At 49.3% G+C, this 6687-nt stretch overlaps 1 pseudogene; it reads right to left on the reverse strand.

Annotated features, from left to right (window-relative positions):
• Positions 1 to 494: 494 nt before the first annotated feature.
• Positions 495 to 1723, reverse strand: LOC104678935 (annotated as a pseudogene).
• Positions 1724 to 6687: the final 4964 nt, after the last annotated feature.

A 6687-nucleotide genomic window follows, 5' to 3' on the forward strand; every position in this document is an offset into this window, starting at 1 on the left:
GCCCCCTTCTCCATATGGCTTCAAAAACATGTCCCTGGAGAGTAGCCTGCTCCCACACAGTCACTAGATGTCATGGGGTCAATAAAATCTCCTGCGATTGTGTATCTCAGACATTTCTGTGTCTTTGATCCTCACCTTGTGACCCTAAGGGAAAAGGGCCTGAGTGTCAGTAACTCTGGGCCTCCCCTAAAGAGAAACGGAGATGGTGGATCATCTAGGAAGTGGAGGAGCAGGGGGTTGCTGGTTCTCAGGCTACAAGTGATCTCTGCCCACCCAGGGCATGCCCCAGCCTGCAAGTATTGCTGTGTGGTGGGAACACCCGCTTCCCTTGTTAACAGCCTTTGAGAGGGGGTCATGCCCTTAGCTCCAGGGGTTCCTGGCCAGGGCCAAGTGCTCCTTCTGCAGAGGCCTGCACACATCTCACCCCTTTGACTTGTATTTCCGTGGCTTCCCCTCCTCACCTGCCCCCCAGCCCTCCCTGACTGGCCAGCCCCTCAGTAGTCCTCCTCAGCTAGAGAGAGGAGCACGACCTTGGGTGTGTTCTTGAAAAGAGCTGCCCGGTTCTGCTGCTGCCCCTTCTTCACCCAGTGGCCATAGATTTCAAAAGCGTAGGCATCGATGAGCCGGCACAGAAGCTGGAGGGTGTAGGGGTGAGTCTCGGATGACGATATTCTGTGTCACCGGCTTCACCCGGCAGTACAGGTAGTAGATCCGCACTGAAGCCAGCAAGGTCAGAGCGATCACCTGCAGGGCCAGGCGGAGAAGCTGGGCTGCAGCACCCCCCTGCCAGGCCCTGCCCCTCCAGCACAGGGACGCTCTGGGCTCGTTTGCCACGAAGCCTTTGGTGGCTTCTGCGGGGTCTTCCTAGTGTCCCCCACTTCCCTCTTCGCCAACATCCACAGGCACGGAGCCAGTGGGCTGACACCTGCCACCTCTGAAGCCATCACAGGGCGGCTGGGAGGGGAGGGGTGGGTACTCTGGAACCCCACTGGGTGTAAGGATCCCTGGGAGAGGAGAAGACTTAGAGGTTTGCGTTTGGGGAGCTGGCGGCAACTGCCACAGGGCCTGGGTTGGGACGCTTTGTACCTTCAACCTCCCCCGGGGGCTGAAGTGCCGCACTTCCTCCACCACGTACTGCTGGAAGAAGGGGTGTGCCAAGGCCTCTTCCGCTGTGCAAGCTCTGGGGTTGCACCACCGGGAATCGGGAGACCCGGGAGGTGAGGAGAGGGGAACCGAGAACGTCAAGGCAGGTCCCCTCCAGCATGTCAGGAGAGGTGGAGCCTCCCTGGGCAGGGGAGCCTGACATCGCAGCCCTGAATCCAGGAGCCAGGCTCCTGGCCTCTCACCAGGTCCTTCACGGTGTCCGAGTAATCATCCCACATGGGCGAGCCAAACTGGTAGTTGCTGCTGATGATCAACCTCAGCATCAGCAACTGCTTCCAGGGCCAGAAGGGTGGGGGAGCCGGCCAGCAGCGTGTACATGATGACACCAGTGCTCCACTTGGACGTTCGAGGGCCCAGAGCCACTTACCCCAGCACCAGGGGCACCGACTCAGCCCTGCCTGTTCCTCGCTCACCCAGCCCAGGCGGGTGATCCTCCTCCCCCAGCGTACTCGCATGTTCACTGCCTTCCCGTAGCCCGGATGGTCCCCATTCATGGAGCACTGGACGATCTCAGGGCCAGGTGACTGGGGGTCCCGCAGACCTCTGCAGGAACAGTCATCACCAGGACAGTTCAGCAGGGCGCTCAGAAGAGGAAGTCCAGGCCAGGCACAGTGGCTCATGTCTATAATCCCAGCATTTTGGGAGGCTGAGGCAGGCAGTTCACCTGAGGCCAGTAGCTGGAGACCAGCCTGCCCAACAAGGTGAAACCCCGTCTCTACTAAAAAATACAAAAAAACTAGCTGGGCGAGGTGGCGGGCGCCTGTAGTCCCAGCTACTCGGGAGGCTGAGGCAGGAGAATGGCGTAAACCCGGGAGGCGGAGCTTGCAGTGAGCCAAGATCCGGTCACTGCACTCCAGCCTGGGCGACAGAGCGAGACTCCGTCTCAAAAAAACAAAAACAAAAACAAAAACAAAACAAAAACAAAAACAAAAAAAACAAAAATTAGCTGGGTGTGGTGGCACATGCCTGTAGTCCCAGCTACTCAGGTAGCTGAGGCAAGAGAATCGCTTCAACCCGGGAGGGGGAGGTTGCAGTGAGCTGAGATGGCCCCACTGTACTCCAGCCTGGGGGACAGAGCAATTCTCTCTCTCAAAAAAAAAAAAAAAAAAAAAAAAAAAGAAAAAAGAGGAAGTCTAAAGAGACAATGGAGATGGAACAGAAATGGTGCTTTGGCGGGGACTCCCCCAACATCCAACTTCAGGACCCAGGGCAGGGTGGGGTACTGCCCACAGGGCCACCAGCTCACCGCCCATTGCTTTCCTGGTCACTATTAGCCATCCTGGCCTGGAACTAGGGTAATGGGAACCTGGGAGAGGACTTACCTGAAGAAACGCCTAGCCCTGCCGGACGTGGGGGCTCACACCTGTAATCCCAGCACTTTGGAAGGCTGAGGCAGGCAGATCAGGAGGTCAGGAGTGTTAGATCAGCCTGACCAACATGGTGAAACCCCATCTCTACTAAAAATACAAAAATTAGCCGGGCCTGGTGGTACGTGCCTGTAATCCCAGCTACTCAGCAGGCTGAGGCAGGAGAATCGGTTGAACCTGGAAGGCAGAGGTTGCAGTGAGTCGATTGTGCCACTGCACTCCAGCCTGGGTGACAGAGTGAGACTCCATCTCAGAAAAAAAAAAATACTATTTTCAAAAAAAAAAAAAAAAAAGGGTAAGAAACTGCACTGCATCTGGCAGAAAGCAGGAGGCCCCTGAGAAGGATTAGGCCCTCCATCCCAACCTTGCCAATTAAGCCTCATCCTCACTCTGGCTGGCCAAGTCAGCTTCCGACAGGATCAAGCTTACTTCCTGTGGATTAGGCCTACTTCCAGTAGGTCAGGCCTCTTTCTGGAGAGTCTCCTTATTTCCGGAATACAGTATAGTGCTGGCTTCTGATGGATTAGGCTCACTTTTGGCATATCAGGCCCAAATCTGGCAGATCAGGACCTCTTCTCGGCTTCCCAAGTGTGAGGTAGGCCTCAGGCCATCCAGGCTTGGCTCTGTCACTTCCATGGCTACTAGGGAGGGGTAAACTTCTGAGGTTTTGGATGTCTCCCACTGTGGCCAGCAGAAGAGGTGGGGGAAAGACAGACTCATATTCTTGTCCAGATTGCTGGGGTAGGGGGGAAGGCCCAGCCCACTGCCCACCCCGATATTGTCTCCATTTGGCTAAAGCTGTTAGAGGAGGCAGTGGTAAGGGCTGTGACTGGGCTTTTCAGTTCTGGCTGGTACGGCTATTGCTGCTGTGCTACCGTACTGTGATTGTACAGCTTCCGTGTCTACTAATGAGTACTGTCAAGTAGGAACCCTTACTATGTGTTGAACACTGTCGGAAGAGATTTAGAATTCTCATTTAATCTTCCCATCAACTTTAAGGGATGCAGATGTTGTTAAAACCATTCTATAGGTCAAGAAATAGAGACGCAGAAAAGTCAGTTACCTTACCCAAAACCTCATAACTGGTTACATGGCAGAGCTGTTCTGAGTTTTCTTTAAGCCTCTGTGGTCATACAGAGGCCTTACAGCTGCTGTCATGAAATGGAGCAGTCGTATTTTTTTTTTTCCCAGCTGCAGGATTCCTGTCTCTCAGAAGGGAAACCAATGCCAAACCCAGACTCATCAGGAGAGAAAAAAAATTTTTTTAATATCTGAGAGCACATATAAATGGTAAAGGTACTTAGGAACCCATATTGACAGTAAAAAAACAATTGCATATTTTGTGACCCAGTCATTCTACTAGGAATACATCCTGAGGACGTCATCAGAAATGTGAGTACACATTTGTTCACAAAGACGCACACTGGAGCATTACTATATAAATGAGAAAGTGAAAATCATCCTCAAGTCCAATGATAAAGGGCTGATTTAATTATACATGTAGTTTAAATACATATCCCTAATAGAATAATTGCTAAGACATGCTGAGTGCTTACTATGTGCCACTCATTGATTTAAGAGCTATACATGTATTAACACATTTAACCTATGTGATCGATTATAGCGTGATTGTATAGGAATATTTATGGCTTGAGGAAATGTTTATGCTCTATCATAATGAAAAAAGTGGATTACAAAACTACTTTTTAAAACTGTGTAGATCCAAAGGGTAGTAGTTAGAACTAAAACATGAAATTACTGTTTTTATTTTCTTCTTTGCCATTTGAAGAATTTTCCAGATTTTCTACACTAATAATCATTAATTACATTTAAAAAAAAAGATTTAAAAATAAAAACATGCCTGAGGGTCTGATGCCCGAGTGAGTCCAGCTAGTGCTATGGCCACAGGGAGCCAATGACCCCCGGGGCTGACCATGAGAGCTCTTGGCGAAGTGAGGAGACCCAATTGGGACCCCTCCCTACCATGGGCCCCGCCCACTGCCCTATTTGCTCAGAAGCTCTGCTGCTGTGAGGACCTGGCACCACGGTCTGCATAACCAGAGAAACATACAGTCATTCTGGCCAGCACTAAAAACAGTCACAGAGGCTGACACTTTCAGGACTAAGATCAAAGGTCTTAATCCAGCTTTCAGAGGCATTCACTGTCTGGCACCTCTTGACTTCTTGGCCCCAGTTTTCTACTTTCCAAAGCCCTTCACTTCAGAAAGGCCATTTCCTCCTAACTTTCTCTGTACCCATGATACATCCTTCTCCACATTTTCCAAACTTTCTCATCCTCTACTTCAAAAATATCTTTTTTGTTATTCCAAGCATATGGATGAGGCTGACAAAACTCGTGAGCGTATTGATGGAACTGCTATAAACATCAGTGTAACAGCAATAACAATAGCTACCGTTTATTGAGCACTTACCTCATCCTGTTTAAATACATTCATCCCATTTAATCTGTATAGCTCATCTGTGGGCAGATACTAGCGTCCATCTTTACAGATAAAAAATCTAAGGATCAAAGAGGTGAAGTAAATTTTCCAAGGTTCCCCCATCAATAAATGGTGGAAATAGCCAGGCGCAGTGGCTCATGCCTGTAATCCCAGCACTTAAGGATGCCAAAGCAGGTGGATCACCTGAGGTCAGGAGTTCGAGAACAGCCTGGCCAACATGGCAAAACCCTGTCTCTGCTAAAACTACAAAAATTAGCCAGGCCTCAGGGCAGGTGCTTGTAATCCCAGCTACTCAGGAGGCTGAGGCAGGAGGATTGCTTGAACCCAGGAGGTGGAGGTTGCAGTGAGCCAAGACAGAGCCATTGCATTCCAGCCTGGGTGACAAGAGCAAAACTCCGCCTCAAAAGAAAAGAAAAAAAAAGTGGAAACAAACTTCAAACCCAGGTCTGTCTGTGCATCTCACAATGCACTTTCATATTCATGACCTCCCCAGATCTGTGAGGATGGCTGTGCAGGTACGATCAGCCCTCTTTCTAGCTGAGGACTCTGAGTCTGGTTGCTGGAAAATGGTAGTGGGGGAGGGAGTCTATTATAAGAATCCAGGTCTCTGGAATTCGAAGATGCAGAAGACATTCATTATGCTCACAGGCTTATCACGGCTGCCTTAATGTGAATTCAGGCCAATCCGGGATTCAGAATTTCATCTACTCTCTTAAGTGCAATTCTAAATTTATCAGTGCCCAGGAAAGGCACGGATGGAAAACGTCAACACTGTGAATGGAATGTCAGATATGTGTATATATGTGTGTGATATATGTGAATATCTAGAACAGTCTCATGAAAAAGCATCTGCCAACAAGCTGGGCATAAAGGAATTTAAGATTAAATTTAAGGAGGAATATACAGTTTTGCTTCTTTTTCTAAAAACACAAACAAGTAAAACCCACTCAGGTTTGATGAATGGGGAATAGAAGTCTCCTCATTGTAAAGGTGTGACCTTTGACCCCAATTATAGGGAACTTAAACTACATTCTTGAGGAGTCCTGTGTTCTAGAATGGATGTGATGATAAGCCAGTGAGCAGTGATTATTCATAAGTCTGAATGGCTTGTCTTCCCACGCTGCAGTTCTGGACCATGGCTGATCTATTTCTTTCTTACAAAACACTCATGAGCCATGAATTCATTGTGTTGGACTCCCAAGGCAGGCCCAGCCCTCTGGTTCACCTCTTCTCTACATTTCTGTATGAATATATTTGGTTCATTGTTTAGACTTGGCAACTTCCTGTCAATGTCCCAGGAGAAGCATACAGCAGACCAGAAGTGGAATAAGTTTTTTGTTTTGTTTTGTTTTTGTTTTTTGAGACAGAGTCTTGCTCTGTTGCCCAGGCTAAAGCAACCTCCACCTCCTAGGTTCAAGTGATTCTCCTGCCTCAGCCTCCCAAGTAGCTGGGATTACAGGAGCGTGCCACCATGCCCAGCTAATTTTTGTATTTTTAGTAGAGATGGGGTTTCACCATATTGGCCAGGTTGGTCTTGAACTCCTGACCTCAAGTGATCCACCCACCTTGGCCTCCCAAAGTGGTAGGATTACAGGCAAGAGCCACCATGCCCAGCTGGAATGAGTTTTCAGGAAACCCTCAAGCCAGGCTCTGTCTGGTTTCACTTGTCACCAGGACTGAGGTCTCAGCCCACT

The sequence above is a fragment of the Rhinopithecus roxellana genome, chromosome 6 (assembly GCF_007565055.1).
Source record: "Rhinopithecus roxellana isolate Shanxi Qingling chromosome 6, ASM756505v1, whole genome shotgun sequence".
Taxonomy (NCBI): domain Eukaryota; kingdom Metazoa; phylum Chordata; class Mammalia; order Primates; family Cercopithecidae; genus Rhinopithecus; species Rhinopithecus roxellana.